This window comes from Thunnus albacares, chromosome 20, assembly GCF_914725855.1.
Source record: "Thunnus albacares chromosome 20, fThuAlb1.1, whole genome shotgun sequence".
Lineage (NCBI taxonomy): Eukaryota > Metazoa > Chordata > Actinopteri > Scombriformes > Scombridae > Thunnus > Thunnus albacares.
In genome coordinates this window covers 20,938,828-20,958,349 of record NC_058125.1, presented here as the reverse complement: position 1 = coordinate 20,958,349, position 19,522 = coordinate 20,938,828, and the positions used below count along the sequence as shown (strand labels likewise).

Below are 19,522 nucleotides of genomic sequence, written 5' to 3'. Positions count from 1 at the left end.
GTTAAATTCTATCATATAATTATTTGTGACTGAAATATGTCAAGGTTATTTTAATTGTACAGTCTTTATAGCAAAAAACATATTTTTGAAATTGTGACAATACACTGAAAACGTTGACCTGTCTGTATACATTATTTTCTAGATCTCTCACAGCCTTATTACAGCAACTGACATTTTGCAAAAACATTAATATTTGCAAGAATATTACAATAATGAACTATAATACTGTATAACAGAACACTAGTAAATTACACAGTAAATTAGCTGCACTGAAAGTTCTATAAAACGTTGTCCACAGGGTATCAATACTTATACTCAAACGAGAACTGAGTACATAAAGATTCAATAATTAATTAAAGATTGCAATACATGTTAATGCACAGTTACAATGAAACTAATATTTTCCAAATATGAGAAATAGCAGTTAAAAGAATCAACTACAGGAAATTTGCTAAGTCATATATTGCCATTTAGCAAGTCAAGTTACACATATTAAAACACTCACTAATCCTATATTTACAATGAAGGCATAACCTCATATACAGCCAGAAAGACACTTTTATCACAGACATATCCATTAAACTCTCTGGAGTGAACTAGCAGACAAAGTTGACAAGCCAATATATCAATTAACCACTCAAAGAAGCTGATTGGCTCCTGCCATGCTCATATACTGTGCATGTTGTCCAATGAACAAAGCGGTACTTGAAGGGGCTGCTGTATCTGAACTCCATGTGTTTTCTAATATGGGACAATTTTGAAATAAATCATATCAAAGCATTTGCTGATAAATATCAATCTATTTATAGTGGCAATAATTCAACAGAAGCCTCTGAGGGTGCCTCGGTGGCCTCACAATGCATACACTGCAACACCCTGGGTGCAGGTATAAAGTACCTCCAAATACCCAAGTGCTAATAGTGACAGCTACAGAGATAATTTTGAGTTATTCTCTTTGTATGCTCCAGGTTGAGTCAATCCACATCACACATTAATGTCACATAATACAACCTCATAACAACCCAAACCTTTTATTAATATTTGAAACTTTTAATTCAATCAGTTAATTTGCATACTATTTCATTAATTCTTATACAAATTAAGATTATTATGATCATATTACTATCATAAAATAAGTCATAGCTATTCAGTACATTATTATATATTATTATATCTATTCATCATATAGATATCCTTTGTTTGGGTCTGCATACAATCTCTTCTACTGACTGAGCATCCTGGGCAGCAGTAGCCCCTCCCTCTTGCTTGTGTGCTAGCTCTTCATCATGAGTCATCATCACCACATTCAGATTATCTAGCTGTCCAGATGTCCTCGGACTCGAGGCCTCGTTAGAACTGGTTCCTCCCTGAATAGCTTCTGCTTCCTCTTCACAGTTGACCAGAGTAGATTGCCTGGGTGGAGGAGCATGGCTTGTCTGGGATGTTTGCCAGCTGCTTTGAAGCTCAGAGAGATGTCGGTCTGTCTGCTGAGTGCCAGCCGCAGAGCCCCTGCTGACTCTGTCAGAGATAGGTGGCAGTGGTGCCATTTGAGATTGCCTCGTTTGCTCCGGTACACGAGTGAGACTGTATCCATCACTACTAGCAGGTGCTCTACCTGAACTTCTTGATGTACATAACTGTGAATTGAAAGACTGCAGGCTATGTTGGCTGTGAGAGTGGCTGGAGGAACAGTTTGACTGAGAAGCTGTCGTCTCAACAGTGATATAATCCCTCTATATGTGCTCTGCCAGAAGGCTAATAAGTTGTCATCCAGCTCCTCCTTTTAAGATTTACCGGACAGTGTAACAAGTCTGGGAAGATGTGGGACAGCAGTGGTATCTCCCAGGAAGTTGTCCAAAGTTTCAGTACCGGAGGGATATTCAGAGTCTATGATCTCCTCAGTGTTTGTTTTGTTGAAAAGGTGTCTCGTCTTGTTCTTGCTCCTCAGGATATCTTGGCTTTGCGTTTGTTTGCTTGCTTCTCCATGGGTGGATCCATTTAATACTCTCCTTTCCACATGCTCGAACCTGTGCCTGGTGTAAGACTGTACTTTATTGCCCTTTGTGAAGGCGATGCAGAGAAGCTGTGTTCCAAATGAAATCAAACATATTGACTTGCAATAACAACACAGCAGATATCGAATAACAGTTAATATTATGATGTAGGAAGCTTAAAAAATAGATGGATTAAAAAAAAAAACACCAGGTAGTGGTAAAAACACTGGCCAGTTGCATCCTGCTATAACCTGCAGAGCAAAATGTATCCTAGAAAACTTACATCTGGATGCCGTGGGGGCCTTTCCTCTGTGGGGAATCTTTGAAGTCACTGCCAGCTCTGCAATCATGCTCGGGGTTTCACTGGAGATAGCTTGAAGGCAGGACACCGAGCCTTTGTTCCATGGGCTCCCCGGCTCAGATGAAGCACTTTTCCCACAGCTGCAGGGGGACAACTGCAGGTGGCAAACGAAGAGGTTTTAGAGTGTTGGAAAAGCTGTATTACTTAAGAGGGATATTGGATGCTGCTTTAATGAAACTATATGGTAAAATGCTGTGCGTATAGTTTAATTTCTAACTCCTTGTACGTTTCCTTCTCAAGCTTACCATATTCAACATTTCTGAGGCTTTTAGCATCCTGTCTGGGATGTAATTACAACACAGCAGATGGCAGCTCGCTAGTGTGGTGGGGCACGGGTAGTGCTTAGATACTGTAAGTATAGGTGTGAAATAATCCCAGAGAAAGCAAGTCTGTAGAAAGGTGATACACCTGTATCCACTGTCAGGTGTACCAGCTGTGTGTGGTGTCCTGCTACTCTTCAGCCACAAAGCCAAAGTATTATTACAACCTCAGACTTGTGCAGTTAAGGAGGTTTTTTTTTTTTAACTAAAAATTTACTTCTATTTATCCCAACATTAGTTTTAAGCTGAAGAAATTGACATAATAAAGAAAGAAGACAAGAACAGTAGCTAAAGACAAAAAAGCATAATGGCAGAATGTGCTATTTAACAATTAATTAGGATTATTCTATTAGCTTTAATTATTTATCTTCAGTGTCATTTTGATGCGTTCAGCAACTGCAAAGTCTTAAAAGAAAACAGTAGCTTTACATCTTAGAAATTAATATTTTTAATTGTTTAAAATAACATCGGACCAGTTTTTGTATAAAAATAACAATTGTAAAAGTCTTGATTCTGGTTACTTTTTAAAAAAATAAAAAGTACAGACGTTGGTGCCAGATAAATACATATGATGATTCCTTTTGATAATTAATTATATAAATATGAGATATTAACCTATTTAACACTAATGTAAAGCATCAGACTCGCTCTTTAGACAGATCCATGTGAAAGATGAAATCGGTTGCAGGCTATTATTGGGGAGTTGAATAGGGTTCACATCCAGTGTTTTTTTTTTGTTTTGTTTTAATGACTCGTTTCCATGGAGATCCGCGTTGATCCACTTTACGTTAGACGTCGCTGATAAGCCCATTTTTAAAATGAGCTAACCTCAGTTTACAGTTGACACGTTTCCTTGGCCAGTATTGTTTTAGTATTGTCACTCTGTGAAATATAAAGTCCTGAGGGAATTTTCCTTTTATATGGTTGATTTACCAAACGAGCACATCAGCTCTTTAGGGATCTGCCCTGTCTCTCCCTAGCAACTGTTGCTATGCTTACTGTTGCCACTGTATATGCGGGGAAATACGGAGCTTATGTTGCTATAGTTGCAATTATATTAAAAACCTCCAAGACAGTGCGATACTCATTAGACACACACATTTCTATTATGAATTTTATATTTAAAACTACTGAACAACACAAACTTCTTGTCTGGACTTCCTCATGATAGGCAGCCACATATCATTGATTGATAAAAAGCTTAAGACTTTGATCTTTCAGTCTCACATCTGAGAGTAGTAGAATAAAAAAAGATTCCTACTGCCGTCACATACAGTGCAGTTTAAACACACAGATCTGTGCCAGAGGAGCTAGAGCTTCAGTAGATTAGTAGAAAATCCAGGGCCAGGCTTCATTGAGTCACTCTTAATTCTCAGGCTCCCCACGACTCTGCTGATCTCCCTGCAATCTTGTGTTAGCCCCCATTAATCTCACCTCCCCTCGCAGTCTGTTAAAGGGAGAGTGGGGCTGCGCACTCACCTTTACTGTTTTCATTCTTTATGTTCAGACAGAGGGAACGTACCGGAGAAGACAGAGATAGAGAAAGCATGATTTGATTCAATGCCAGTGGAAGCATATGTGTTTCAAGTGGTGGTGGTGGTGGTGGTGGTGTAGGGAGGGGGGCTTAACCACTGAGCTATCTGTGACCACCTCGTTCATCACACTCACTGACACACAGGCTCACACACACACACACACACACGCACACACACACACGTGAACACATTGTGTCAGAAACCCTGCACCCAAGCCTGTTTCCAGGGCCTCCCTCAGGTATTTCTCATTACCATTTGCAGAGAGGGAACCTTTTAAAGTACAAATATGTCCTTTGGCGGGTTTATTATGTCTGCCAACTGAAGGATATATTTAGTTACATCGCATACAAGCTAAGATGTATGATGTTGCCATGTCTTAATTCTGCCATGTGTCTTAATATGGTAGCAAAGGAGGGTTCACACTAGAGTACAGCATACCCGCAATACATTTTCCTCTTGCCAGCCAAATGATAATTTAAAAGCTTGACCTTTATGCATTGGTACATAAGCACTGAAGATAGACATACAGTATATTACAATGTATAGTATAGTTACCAAAGAAGACCAACCATACAGCAGCTCACCCTTGAAAGGACAAGGATTACATGAACTGTGGTGAAAAAAAGTGGCTAGACTGGTGCAGAAACTCCATGAAGTGAGCCCAAGTCAACTGCAATGGAGGGTTCTTAAGTTCATATCTGAATATATAATCCGTTTAATCACAAGACAAGAGAATAAGTAGATTACAGCTCATGCCAGATAAGCACATTATCACTTAATGATTAGTAAGAATCAGCACTAATGTGGTACTAATATGGTGGTAAATAAAAAGGCATTTAAGATATGACTACCAACAACAACAACCACAAATATAATCAATATAAACTGTCCTCAGATATTTACATTTTGCATTTTTCTCCTTAAATGACCTTTTCAGCAAACAACGACCATTAGCGTAATTATAATTATAATACATTCAATAGATTCCATACAGATTCAGGTCAGCTGAAGTCCATTTAACTTGTATGTCACAATCAGGCACAGCGTATCGTTAATTATAACCAATAAAGCATCCCTGATTGTAATTCTGGCTGATAGGTCTGTAATTTTATTGACTGATTGAAGAAGAGGTCAGGATAATGTCTGAGACTGACCAACTCCATTCTCCATCTATCATTTCAAATGTCACGTGACCCGGTCTGCTGGGGAGAGCGATTGAAGTTTGATTGACATCGACCTTGTTTCTCTTGAATAATTATGAATGATTTAGGTATTAGTGCCTCTTTTCGTCATAAATAATTCATTAAGCTTGCCTTGCACCCCCCACTCTATGTTTGTTGCTGTGCTCCGTCTGCTTGCTCTCTGCGTCAAGTTGCCTAGAAACAGTCAGATGGATACCGGAAGTATCGCAATGATCATCATAAAAACGTAATATAGGGAAGTGCATTTATTTTTTGTTGTCCTCATGTATATATATTTTTAAGGTGATTATTTTTAGCCGTTTTTTCCCTTTATTTGACCGTCATTAGTGAGGAGGTAGACAGGAAACAGTGAGGAGGGAGAAGGGTGTGACAATGCAACAAGACAACCATGGATGTTGCGGTTATGTGACATGCGCAGTAGCCACTCAGCTATTGGGCTACTCCAAGCCTCATCCAATATTTTTTGTTTTTTGTTGGTTTTTTTGGCCCCCTTATAGGCGTTGTACACGTTGCAACTGTTACCATTTTTTTATTGTGAAAACAGTACCGGAAACACTATATTTGATGGCTTTGATTGGCTTCACCCAGTGATTGGCAGGTCAGCGCTCCATGTTGCGGCGCTGCGTGGCACTGGGCACCGACTGTCTCTGACTGCGCCGCACACGCATGACTTGAGTTGTGAATGGCCGCGACACTTGGCACATTAGGCGCGGGGGGTAGAAGGAGAAGGAGCCGTCAGTCCGGGCACCGCTACCTGCTGCAGACCGAGCTTGTGTAGCCGACGCGTACACCCATGGGTGTCGCTACTGTGACCGTCTCCATCTGGACTGAGTGTAGCCGCTTTGATCGGTGCAGTCTTTTTCAGAGTCGCTCGCTCGCTCGCTCAAAGCTATCTCGGACTGATTGGAAACGTGCAGACTTGGTCGCGTAATTTGGATTGAGGAGCCGCACGGAGCGCTGCAGCAGAGACGGAACCGGAGCAGCAGTGGCAGCAGCAGCAGCGGCAACAGCAGCAGCAGCAGCAGCACGGGAGGCACGGATGTGATGCTAGAGCTGGCCAGAAAAACAAAGGTTCAAGTCTAGGAAAGGTAATCTGTCTTTTTGTACAGCAACTTCTGCTCTTTCTCAGCCGCTCATAGTTACATTTTAAAGTTTATTTGATTACATCTTTAATAAAAACGAGTGTGTTAGAGGTGTCAGTCTCTTGCAGCAGCCAACCTTTTAATGCCTATATCTTGCTGCTGCTGCTGCTCATAGGCAAAACCCCAGCCAGCCAGCCAGCTAAGCCAATAAACACCCCCAGTAGTGTTTAATGAGATAGACTTAGCCAGTCCTTTGTAGACAATAACAAGCATTTTTTTTTTGTCAGCAAACTGCAACATGTGCAATGTATTTTCATGACTTTTTATATTGGGACTGTGCAACACATTGTTGTGTGTTTTTCTCTAACATTATGTGGTTAAATCAGGGGACGCAACCACAGCATTTGCAGATGATTTTAAAACAGAGGCCTCGCTGTATCAAACAGGGTGAATATATAGTGGATATAGGATACACAAAGGAGGAATTTGTACTTCTTCCTCTGTGTGTAACACATATTCATCATATGTAATCTCAAGGTATAAGGGGGGTTGCCCACCCAGACAACAAACTGTCCATAAAGTGAAGAGGTTTATATGGAAGAAGCTGTTCTTACTTGTTCAATGGCTTCAGGCCAGCACCTACCTCACTCTGCACAGCCTATTATCTGACATCTGGTCCTTCTAGACAGGGACTTATGTGGTAATAGTATGTTTCAACAAAGGCTGTTAATCTGTGTAATGTCTGTTGTTTGGAAGGGGAAAACACTTATTTCCCTATGATCACCGTTCAGCACTTTATATGGTAGAAACAGAGTCTGGTTTGAGTGGGGAATGTTATAAGATGTCAAAATCTTGGCAGATGTCTTAGATGTTTTATGTTTCTCAGTTATATGGTTAGGATTTAACATGGTGCAGATTTGTAAAATAGCAAAAGGCGTCACTGAGAGAAAATGTTATTTTTAGGGCATAGTTTACACGCACTCTTTATAGTCGCGAGCTGTGCCTTTATGGCATCCAGAAAACTGCTGTGATAAAGCATTTATCAGAAAAATAGGTCTGCAGTCTGGTAAGATTTGGGTTCCAGCACTCATGGTTTTTGTATGAGGCTGGAGATGACTGCTGTCTCGCTGTACTTTTTTTTTTTTTTTTTTTTATTCAAGATCTCGGTTGTCAGCTCGGCTCGGCATAGATAAAAGACAGTCATCCTCAAAGCGTTCGCTCAACACTTCAATGACAAGCGCTAGTTTTGCTTCTCTCTCTCTGCTACCCCTCTCCTGACACACATCTGTAAGTTCACAGTGTTGAGGTTTTCCGTTATGAGATCATGATGTTTTTCTTTTTTTTTTTCTTTTTTTTTTTTTTTCAGCTCTGAACTTTTTGTCTGTCGGTGCTTATCTTTCTCTGCTCATGGGGGCAGTGACAAGACCTTGTTTTCCACAGTCCGAGCCAACACACAGTCCCTCCTGTCACGCTGGCTGACAACAAAAGGTTAAAACAAAAAAAAAAAAAAAGATTCTGCTCCAGCAAATGGGCAAAGGGTTTCTCAGAAGCTTAGGTTGACAGAAAACAGCCTTCAGTTTCTCACTGAAACCTACAGTATGAATAAAACATGTCTCAAATCTTAAAATAAAAAAAAGAAGGTACTCTAAAGTAGTTATTCATCAGAGAACAAAATAGTAATTACAGGTGTTATATGGTTAATTAAGCAGCCCTAATTGAGTAGAATTGTCAGAAATTTAATTTACATAGAAGATGAAATCTTAGTTTGCATCTCCACTGATGTAGCACTGGACATCCGTAACTCAAGAGTGACAGTTTTTCAAAAAAGGATGAAAATATACGCAGCAGAACCAGAGATATCGTCTTTTTTCTCTTGCATATTTGGTTGTGTTTTCTGTATTTGCAGCATGTTTCTGTATCCGTTTTCACATATGTCGTCGATTCCATGAGGATGTTCTCTTCGCTCGCTTGTATTTTTGTCTATTTTCACGCGTTTTCTTAAGTTGCGCTGTGTTGAGCTTTCAGGGCCACCGTACACCTGCAGTTTTATAGCGAGCTTCAGTAACTGTGCGTTATAGAAGACACAGAATCACCTGTTTCTCCGCTGACAATATTCTATAGCAGATAGATCATAATGCAGACACTCTTTCTTAAAGAGAAAACCTCTTTTTTTTAGTACGACTATCATTCTTTTCTCAAAGTGGGTGCATCAGAAAGGACAAATTATGGCACTTTGTCATAAAATAACACACAGAATGATATTGCATCACACTGTAAAACATCTGAAGTGTCACTTGCAGCTGTTTATACATAGTTTTATACAACTTACAAATAAATGTCTGACACTGCACTTTCTATTCTTAAAAGTGCTTGTAGTTAATTAAGATACATCTGACCGCACAAGAGTGTTTGACTGCTTTTTCAGATATGAAAAGGTCTGTTGTTTAATGCGGTAAAACGGCTCTTTCTGTGTGTACTCACTACCGAGCACAGACAGCGCCGGGTGTTGCTCTCTGAATCTTATCAGCTTTGAAAATGTGAGATTGTTTCCTGTACAGGGAATAAAGGTGTTGTCCTCAGGGATGTTTTGATTCATTAACCTGAGCGCCGAGGCGAATGGCGTTCTTGATGCTGTTTTTAATCAGGAAGAGCAGGTAAGGAAACCAGAAAATCCTATTGGAAAGAGAAAACGCTAGGGGTTTTGTAGCTTTATATGTATATTGTGCATGTATGTGTGTACTGCATGAATAGCGTAATCATCGGTTTAGAAGAAAAATGCTGCGTAAAGGGATTTCAAATTGATATTTTGGTCATAATTTATGTCCTTCTTGGCCAGTAAGTCAATTTAAGCCCCAAGAGTGGGCAAGGCAGTCATATTAGGAACGCGAGGCAAAGAGGGGGGACTGCGGCGATGGCGCCATAAACTGTATGCCGTTAGAAGTTCGGCTGTCTCAGAGAAATACCAGCAGCAGCTTTTAACATGCTGAGAAATCAGTGGATAAAGATATTCCTGATAGCCCGTAAAACACAGAAATTGCCTCATTTGGAAGAAACAACAGTGCAGTGAACTCCTTTAATGAGGGATATGGATTCTCCCCAGGCATGTCCCTCATTTCGGTGTGGCCCCTTTGATTATGTAATAATGATGCAGAAAAAGGCATCTTCTTCTTTAGCGCCTCGTTCTTTCTAGTTAGCGAACGGACTCCGAGGTTTTTTTTTTTCGCAGCTCCTTCATCAGAGGAATAACTCTGTGGTTAACTGTTGCTACCCCCTTTTTGTTTCCTGTCCTTCTTGGAGCTCTGATGGCTTACATTTCGACTTCTGTGTCTCACCTACTCGTGCTGCTGAGCCTTTGACCGGATGAAGATTTTTGAAGTTGGCGTTAGGAATCGTCCCCTCTTGTCATTGTTGCAATTCAACCTCAGACAATTGAAGTATTATTTGTCACAAATACCACTTCGTATAGACTTCTGTGGCTTTGTTACTGCAGAAGAGCACTTTCAACAAAAACCATGACAACGACGCGGCACTGTTTTGGTACTGTTTGTAGGGGTAAGGTCTGTTATTTCCAAAAAAAAAAACTCAAAATAGATTCCAAGAAAAGTGCTGGCCAGACTGTTTTTCTTTTTAATTTCATGTACATGTTGTTGCCTGTTTCTCTTCAAAGGAGTTGGATATACACCTTTTTAAAAAAAAAAAAAAAAAAAAAAAAAAAAAAAAAAAAAGAATCCAGCAGCTCAACCAAAAATACAGCACAGGATCAAAGTGCTTTCTTCTGCTATGTACATGTACTAGGGAGGCTGTTAGGTAGATAGGTAGGCATAGTTACAGTTTCATAACAATAAATGGGAGCACTGCATCAATATATAATAAGCTCTGTGTTTTTCAGAGCATTGTATTTTATATACTTGGCAGAAGCATGTGTTCAGTAAGTCTTTGCTTACAAGTTATTACAGTGTTTGGTGACTATTTATATGTCCCGAAAGAGAAGGTGTGTAATGGATCTGCTGTTTTAAATCAGACCAGAGGACGGGCTGAAGGCCTGTCTGTAGAGAATATATACTTTAAAGTCTGATATTTATACCCTACGGTTTACTTTACTGCTTTTCATTTTTAATCCACGCTTCCATATTTATAAAGCCAGCCATGTGTAAGGGTCACAGCCTTAAAAAAAAACAACCTGCGGAAGCCAAACGTCAGAAGTAACAAGCGTTACTCCCACTACGTCTACTACTAATAATCAGAATCACAATCGAAATTGACTCGCTGGCACACAGTGTTCTGTGTTTGCTCTGTAAACAATAAACAAGGCTTAAAAACAGTGGGAAGCCACTTGGTGGAAATGAAGTACAGCTGCTGGCTGGAGTGGCCTGTGAATGCCCCGCAGACAGAATTGAAGTGGTGCTCTGCTGTTTTGGCGTCTCGGTATGGATGTGGGGAAATTATCTTTTTTAAAAAAAAAAGCTAATAAGGTCTGAAAAGATGCTGACATGTAACAACATGTTGGAGTGGATGCATGTGCGAGCGTGGCCGGCAGCCCGTTCTCACTTAGCCCGGGATGTATGGGAAGTCATTTCTAGCCATTTCCCCATAGTTTGCACTGATATTTCATATTGGCAGTTACCGCTGTGACTGGAGACTTTTAGCTTATTGCTGCATTGCAGCTTTAATGAAATCAAGTTAATCACTCCTCTCTGGACAAGCAGAAGTATTACATGCACTCTTTTATATGTGCTACCTCTTACATTACATGACATTACCTGATTGTGCCAAGATGGCTTGGCTGTAAGATAACAAAGATTGGCTACGCGGCTGTATCCAATCAGTCTGCCACTCAAAGTTTCCTCCTGGGAACCGAAAATCCCTGTTAGCCTATTAGGCAGCTGCAGGAGCCGGGCCCCAGCTGCTGATTGTAGATGAGTGGCAGAGTGTACATCAGGCTAGAAAGCTGCGTCTCATAGCTGGAACGACAGCTACCGTATCAACAACCTTTTGTTTTGCAGTGTTGTGGGGAGCAACCGCTGACCTCCGTTACAACCTTTTTTGGATTTATATGGTGGAAAGCGCATATTTTTACTCCCACCAGGTTGTTTCTTTGGTGTCTTCTTCTGCGCACCTCATCCAAGTGTTGCATTCATCTCTCCCTGCTCTCCTCACTCGCAACATCTGGTGTCACTATTAGCGGATTATCATGCCAACCGTCATGAAAGCTGTGCTCTATTAAAGGTTCAGCACAAGACAAACAGCGTTACCACCGTGTCACTTACTTAATGCCTGTACATCGACGCTGCTGCTGCTGCCAGGGCTTTGTAATGCGATGCTGTGGGCTGGCGTGAAGTTGTCAATGAAACACTAGTGCTCTGTCATATCTAAATAGCGTCACTGTTCCTCCATGTGTGGCGCTCAGTTAGCAGTGGGAGACGGAGCCTCGGCCCTGTGATGTGAACTACCATTAATGGGTTAACTTGATTATAATTTGCGAGGCATTTTTCTGTGTCTGTAGAACATAGTGAACACGTTGTTGGTGATACAGCTGCCTTCCATTGGCTTTGTGTGCTAAAACAGGGTGTGACGGCCAGTGTAGGAGGGTGAGGAGAAAAGGATTTTATGAAGAGTAGCATTGTTTTTGAGTTTGGAGCAGCGTTGTTTTCAATGATACCCTTTGTATTAACGAACTACTACGAATCAATAGCTGTTAAATGATGATACCCGAGTTTTAAGGAAAATCATGTCCAACAACTGAAGAGGATGCAAACCCAGCCTTAAACCTCCTATGAAGTTGCAGATGTATCTCAGCTGCTATAATAATATCAAACAATAGGCTCCACTTAGTAGCTTGTAGATTGTTACGTCGACTACCTTTTTCCAAGGTCAAGAAAGAATTTCGAATCTCAAAATATTTGGTATGACCTCGAATCTCTCTGCCAGGAGTGAGATACTGTAACAGCCTGTGAGAAGCCAGAGTACAGTGTGGTCAGCCAGCTGAATCACGCTGTTTACCACCATTGTTGTTGTTCTGATTTCTGACAGTTCACACATTGTTCACTTCTTCTGTGTGTAGATGACATCAGCTTCTTATCTGTTGTCAGACGGGTATTCTTGGTTTTTATCATTGCGTGTCATCGTCCTTATCAGTCAGGGCTCTCACAGGCAAAAGTGTATCAGGTTTTCACTCTTAGTTCTGTATATCTGTGTTAATATGATCTAATTTATTATTTATTGATTATCCATCCATCCATTTTCTTTACTGCTTATCCTCTAGAGTGTCAAAGAGGAGCTGGAGCCAATCTCGGCTGACATTGGGCGAGAGGCGGGGTACAACCTGGACAGGTCGCCAGTCAATCACAGGGCTGACATATAGAATAGAGACAGACGACCGTTCACACTCACATTCACACCTACGGGCAATTAAGAGTCTCCAGTTAACCTAACGTGCATGTTTTTGGCCTGCGGGAGGAAGTCGGAGTACCCGGAGAGAACCCACGCAGCCACAGGGAGAACACGCAAAATCCATACTCTTATTGATTATCATGGACAACAGTTTTAAAAATCAAGCGTTTGTAGAATCCAGCAGGTTTTCAGCCCTGATTTTTACCTTGATGACGACCCTGTGAGGTCAAACCTAGTCGGCGTTTCACACCGGTATGACTTAACTAAATAAAGACTTTTCCTCTGGCGCTCTTAGGCAGTGCCAGTTAGTTCTTCATTTATATGATGAATCTTCAAAAGCACCTTAATGCCGGACAAATACATGAGAAATGAATAAAGCACTTGGCCTCTACATTCTTTTTGTATTTAGAGGGTTTCTCTCTAATTCCTATCATTGAGAACAGAATCCATTAAAGTAGCTTTCCCACATCCACATCGGTCTATATTTTGTGACATTTTATAATGAAGTAATGATCAGTTGAAAAACATAATCCACAGATTGATCAATAATGAAAATAATCATTATTTTCATCCCTTTCCATTAAGCGTGTGTCCTCAGTTTTATATAAATGGAAGACGTAACACAGCTGTGGGCAGTTTAGAGATGATAGATACCCATTTGTCATCTTTTACTGATTTTCATAAGTTATATAATGTGATGAAAATTAGCTGTTTTTGCTGTTGAGTGTTATTTGGAAGTAAATTCAGTAAGTAATGAGCCAAACGAGTTATATTTGCCGGTAGCAAGTTCTCATAAAACATAATTTCAAGATTGTGTTTTCTAGGCGCATACTTTTTTTTTTTTTTTTGGAGATAACAGAATTACTAAAATTATAAAAGTTTGCAAAAGGAGCAATATCACACACGGATATTGCTTTACTGAACGCAGCGTCCACAAATACCAAATATGGATGAAGTAAATCAAAGCTAAGTGAAGTGGCTGCTCTTGCTCTGCATACTGTCAGTCTGGAGTTCTGTAAATGCTACGTGGCACATTATGCAGGCTATTTTTATGGCTCTTTTTAGCCAAACAATTGTGTTTTACTCAGGCCAAGATGGTTTTCTCAGGCCACGCACAGTTGCAAACATCAAAAAGGAAAGTGCACGCAGATCAAAAGGATGTACTCCCGTTTTCTCAGTGCAACCAAATGTCAGATTGCTGACCATAATGGCTGCAGCTGCACGAGCTTTTCCTTTGCATATCCAGTCTCCACTGTAGCTTGACTGTGGGATCAGCACCGCTTGAGGTGGCACTTAGTGTAATCTAAGTATAATGCACTTGGTGTGGCAATGTGTTCTTCGTTATATTGTTTATGAATGTCCTATACGAGAGACATTAAATCACACGTTAATTCTAAAAATAACTTTTTATTTCTAAGGATTAGGCTGTTTTCTATGAAAAGATAAATGACCTTGTCGACAGGGTTCATACACATTTCCAGGGTTAGTTTGAGTGAGTGGCTTTCTTCAACAGTGGCTTGATTTTTTTAAATGTAGGGAGTGGTCTACTGCTTAGCCTCCAGTCACCAAAATATGTCCTTGTTCAGGCATGAGCGTTCATTGTGTTAGCAGTCAGAACACAAAGTCCCTGAGAGTCCCAAAGAGTCTTGTCTAAAAATACCCCAAACCACCTCTGCCCCAAACTAACTACACACCAAGGGGCAAGAATAAAGAGGAGCAGCGCTGGGCTGGATGAGTTAACATGCAAACATGCAGCACACACACACGCACACACAAACAGCTAAATGCATCGCTCTTCAATACACTCTGGAAAGATGAGCTAAGCTAGTAGCTCAGGTAAGTGTTGGAGACACTTTGAGGTAGATAAAAGAAAAAAAAAAATAATAAAAGTGATCTGATATCAGAAAAAACTCTTGACTGGTCTATCAGATGTATCTTCAAAGTCATAGGGTATACAAGATATCTCTAAACAATGTGTTTTCCAAAATAAAAGATTGAAAGGAAGCATTTCTGATTGCTTGATAGCTGTTCTCTCAGGGCTGAAAAGACTCAAGAGCCTTCCCCTCAAGGTCAGGGTCAGCCAGCCTCACAGTGGGCGACAGGAAGCCGGAGGGACTGCGGTCTCTAAACGCCTAATGAGCCTCTAATTGATATCCAGCTGAAAACCCCACAGAGTGTTAATGCCGCTTCCAAGGAAACTATATTATATCCCTTCTTCATTTAGCTAACTAGACATGGGAGGAGCTGGAGCATACTTTTTTTTTTTTTAACACAGAGTCACAGAGGTAATGACTAACAATCACAGTAGCGGGGTTAGTGAAATAGCAATTGTGGAAAAGCTTTTTAAACACAGACAGACACACATGTTCATATATATTCCAGTATCTCACTCCTTTTTGTGTTTATTTTTATGTTGCAAGCAGAAGAAAAAAAAATGGCCACCAATCGTGCTCTTCTAGATGATCTGATCTCGCCATAAAGTGGTTTCATTTCTCCGTGTTAGCTGCGGTATTAAGGCCAGAGTAATATTCCCATCATCTCCCACTCCTTTTTATGAGATGTAACCGCTGTAATGAGATTGATTCTAAGAAAGGGGCTAATCTTAGGCAATGCTTTAAACCAGCTCTCTAACCAGATCCCATTCTCCACGCTTTGTTGGCTCCACCCCTCTGCCAGGACCGCTCTCTCTCTCTCTCTCTCTCTCTCTGACTGTATTTGCCTAAACGTTTCATTCGTCTTGATCCGCGCTGAATAAGATCAAGCCGGTGCTCAAAAATAGCAGTTGCTAGACTTTTTCATGCTTTGACAAGTATAGACGGGGCAGCTGGCCGTGTGTGTGTGTGTGTGTGTGTGTGTGTTTTTTTTGTTGTTGTTGAGAAGGTGGGTATTGTTTAAAGTCAACCCCCTGTTAATTCAGCGCGCTCAGATATCGGCCTGACGCGCCGCCGTTCAAACCGGTACCTGCCACTTAAAGCGTAGACACCTGCCAGGCTGCTGCTCAGATGTTCTATTTTTGTTTCTTGTGATAAAGCGGGTGCACACGTCGGAGGTTGGTAGGAGGTGGTTTGTTGTTTTGTTTGCTAGCTTCAGCTCTTCTAACAAAACAGTCCAAAACCTTTTGTGTTTGAATGCTGCAAAGTACTTTTACAGCCTCTCTTTCTTTCTGGCTCCACACATACAGCAATATTAAGCAGCATGTTTAAATGAACTGGGGTCTCACAAGAGGCACGCAGGATGAAAGGGCACTTGTGCTTAAAGGGTGCTGAAGCAGGTGAGGGGGAAAAAAAAAAAAAAAGAGTGTTGCATTAGTTTAGTGGTAAAGGCCAGAATGTCACATTTAGAAATTACATTTCAGTCATGGAAGAGTAATGAGAAAAGCAGCTCAGCAGCACTCAAATGTCCATTTTTAAGGGGGGAAATGCCTCGTGTGTCCTGATGAGTAGATCTGTGTTGGAAGTTGTAGCTAAAAGACCAATAATTGGTTTGACGCACAGCAGGCAATGTCATCATCTCTGCTACATTCATTACCAATTTGAATCTGAACAGTAGTTTCTAGGATCTGTATGTTTCCTGCCTTTTAAGTGCTGTTACGGCACATCGTCATGAAATTCACCAAAATCCAATAATGATATATTGGCTCATATTTGCGTTTTTATGTAATTATGTTACAGACATTTTTTAGGGCTTCCCTTGAATTTTATATTTAAGAATTGTGATGAATACATGTCTGGATATTTAAAAACTTTGTACAGTAAAACCCATAATTATTATAAATACTAAATATAAATAAAACCACAATGTGTTTAAAAATGAATTTAGAGAAAAATATGATCTACTGATGCTGGCTTGTGGATGGCAGTTGGGCTGACTTGACCACTCGCACAAATGGATTACAGTCATAAATATCAAACGTTTAGTTTGTTAACGATATCTTAGAAGAGGTCAGGAGCGCAGACGGAGATTAAATGGGGCAATTGGGGTTTTTTTTTTGGGGGGGGGGGGGGGGGGGGGGGGGGTCTTTAATGACCCAGCTGATTCTTAGACCTTTCTCCGGTCATCTGGTCAGCTCTTGGTATTTAATTTTTTATGCAAAAAAAGCGTCTTCATGATTACCATTTTTAGAGCTTTTTTACTTCTTTAAACTCTCATTTTCAATTTATTGCTTTTTGTATGAACTCAGACTCAGACATAAAATAAATACATAGATTTTATTCTCAGCTACACAGTTAAATGAGTCACCTTATTAGCCATGAATTTAACTTGTTCTCTTGATATTCTGTCTCGGTCAATGTAACCTAAAATAACAACCGTAGGTGATTTTTCTATTTGTTTTATGTAAGTAATTGGTCCGCAGTGTCCTGTGTTTTATTTTCCAGGCCTTTGGCAACCTCAGACGCCTTGTTCTTGAGCACGGAGTCTGGTCTAAGCGGGCTAATTTGTCTGAGTGCCTATTTCTGAAACTAGCAGAGAGAGAGTCTTAGACAGAGCAATGGCCTCTTCATGATGTGAAGCCGTATACTTTAGCCGGCGTAAAATGGGGAAAACATGAACCGCTAGACTTTACACAGAGGCATTTGTATTACATGAAAGCTTAAACACTCATTGGCCTCTGAGAAGGAGATGAGAGGGGAAAGCTTAAATGCCATATTTATCAGCGAAATGGGGACTTCATTGTGTCGGTCGCATAATTTGTTTTGATCTTATTTTTGGCCTTTTCAGTTAATAATACAGAAACCCAGTGGACAAAGGAGAACTATGCGGTTTGCCACATGATTGAGATTTTGGGGTTTCTTTGGTACTGGAATTTCTATGGATGTTTTTTTCATATTGTGTACCAGATTTTGCTCCGTCCCGTATCGTTGTAAAACAGACAAATAGCACAGGGAGGTGTTTTTCCCCTTGTTTCTCTTCTAATCATCATCTGTTCGGGGGTGTAAGGGGGGGGGGGTTGGGAGGGGCAGCTGCATGGCCTTCGCGACCCCTGAAGCTTCAAGTGACAAGAGGATTCAACCTTGGGAAATGTTCCGTGTCTTTATGTGGCCTCTGCCATATTTCTTTAACCCCTAAACCATCAGCTATCTACTCTGTTTAGGAACTTTTCACTCGCACACACACACACACACACACATAAAAATGAACATTAACAAACATTTGCAAAGATGTTTTGTTTTTCAGAGGGGAAAAAAAGTAAGAAAAAATACAAAGAAAATCCAAAATACTCCAGATAGTATTTGACTGAGAAGATGGCATTTTATTAAAAAGAGCACTGTGTGGGATTTCACAAACATTTTATATTCATTTTAAATTAAAAAAAAAAAAGTCAAATGTTACCCCAAGCATGGCCTCACAGAAGCTATTTAAAGTCTCTCTACAAGCCTGCAAAGCTCCCAACAAAAAATATTTCAGAAAATCAAACTGAGAATGACAGATATGACTTTCTTACAGCTTCCCATTATTACTGCGGTAACTTATTTAGACACCCATTAGTCGGTACAGCTTAATTAATGCGTTGGCAACTCAGACTATAAGCCTTGTAAAGTGTTCCTCCTAAAGACCATTGTGCACAACCATAATTAGAAAACGAAAAAAAAAAAAAGTATTTCAAGTCCATGTGACACCCTAGAGGAAATTTGATTATTGTGTTGCAGTTTTGTTTGAAGACTTCCTTTGTGCAGCTATGACATTCTGCTTCCTTGCAAAAAAAAAATCTACGTCTTAGTTGTCCTTTTTGTGAATATGAGGAAGTCAGCTGCGTTGACACTGGAGGGATATTGCAGGGTTGGTATGAGAGTCTGTGAGGCTTGAATGGATGATGTTGAATTACACTGGAAGATGTTTTTGTTGTTAACACATAAGGAATTGTTTGTATCTTATACTGGCACGTTCTTCTCATAACTTCATTTTCAACCGAGTCATGTTCTTTCTCCAAAAGTATGGGCTAATTAATTCTCTGTGTATGGCTTTATGTAATTGCCTGATAACCTGAACATGTGTTTCAGTAGGTCAAGGCGGCTTTAACTTCTCAATTTCTTTAAATTAAAGAACTCTTAGATCTTCTTTGCTCTGTCGAACATTTTGTAACAGAGAGAAAGAGAATATGAGAGGGAGAAGATGTGTAATAAATGTCCAGATTTACTGTATCGCCACATGTGTTGTGTGAACAGTTAAGATATCTGGTTAGATGCAGGATATCTTTTGATCTCCCTAATCATCCCCCTAATTTAAGAGTTTCTTATCACATGACTGAAAACATCTCCCACACAGAAATTTCAGTCCCCCCCCCTCCCCAATCCCCCAATCCCCCAATCCCCCATCCTTAACTCACCACCTAATGACATAATGACATATTTGGTTAGAGTGAGTGCTTAGGGGTTCGGTGGCTCCGCATGGCAACTCTGAATGCACTGCTTTATGTCAGATCCACCCCCTGAAGAGGGTGACAACTGTCTACTGTCCCAGTCTGCCCTCTGACAACCAGCCCTTGTAGCTACCCCAAACAGCGTTGTTTGCATCACCAACCACTCTTTGTGTTCTCTGTTGGGAAAAAGATCATCGACAGCGAACGGAGCGAACGGTGACAGCTCAGGCAGGCCGCCGCGTAGACCCGCCACGCCACTGCCGCCGAGTCGGATATCGAA

The 19,522-nt window shown here is 40.6% G+C and overlaps 1 protein-coding gene across 6 annotated transcripts in view; it reads left to right on the top strand.

The window, feature by feature from the left end:
- Window positions 1–5,983: 5,983 nt before the first annotated feature.
- tanc2b (tetratricopeptide repeat, ankyrin repeat and coiled-coil containing 2b) overlaps window positions 5,984–19,522 on the top strand; it is a 144,603-nt gene continuing 131,064 nt past the window's right edge. For 4 of the 6 annotated variants that reach the window (XM_044337047.1, XM_044337044.1, XM_044337043.1 and 1 more), the window contains exon 1: window positions 5,985–6,500. The gene's annotated coding sequence lies outside the window, so the exon portion shown is untranslated. Of the gene's footprint in view, window positions 6,501–19,522 lie in introns of all 6 variants that reach the window. The other 2 variants (XM_044337045.1, XM_044337041.1) reach the window with 1 other exon arrangement.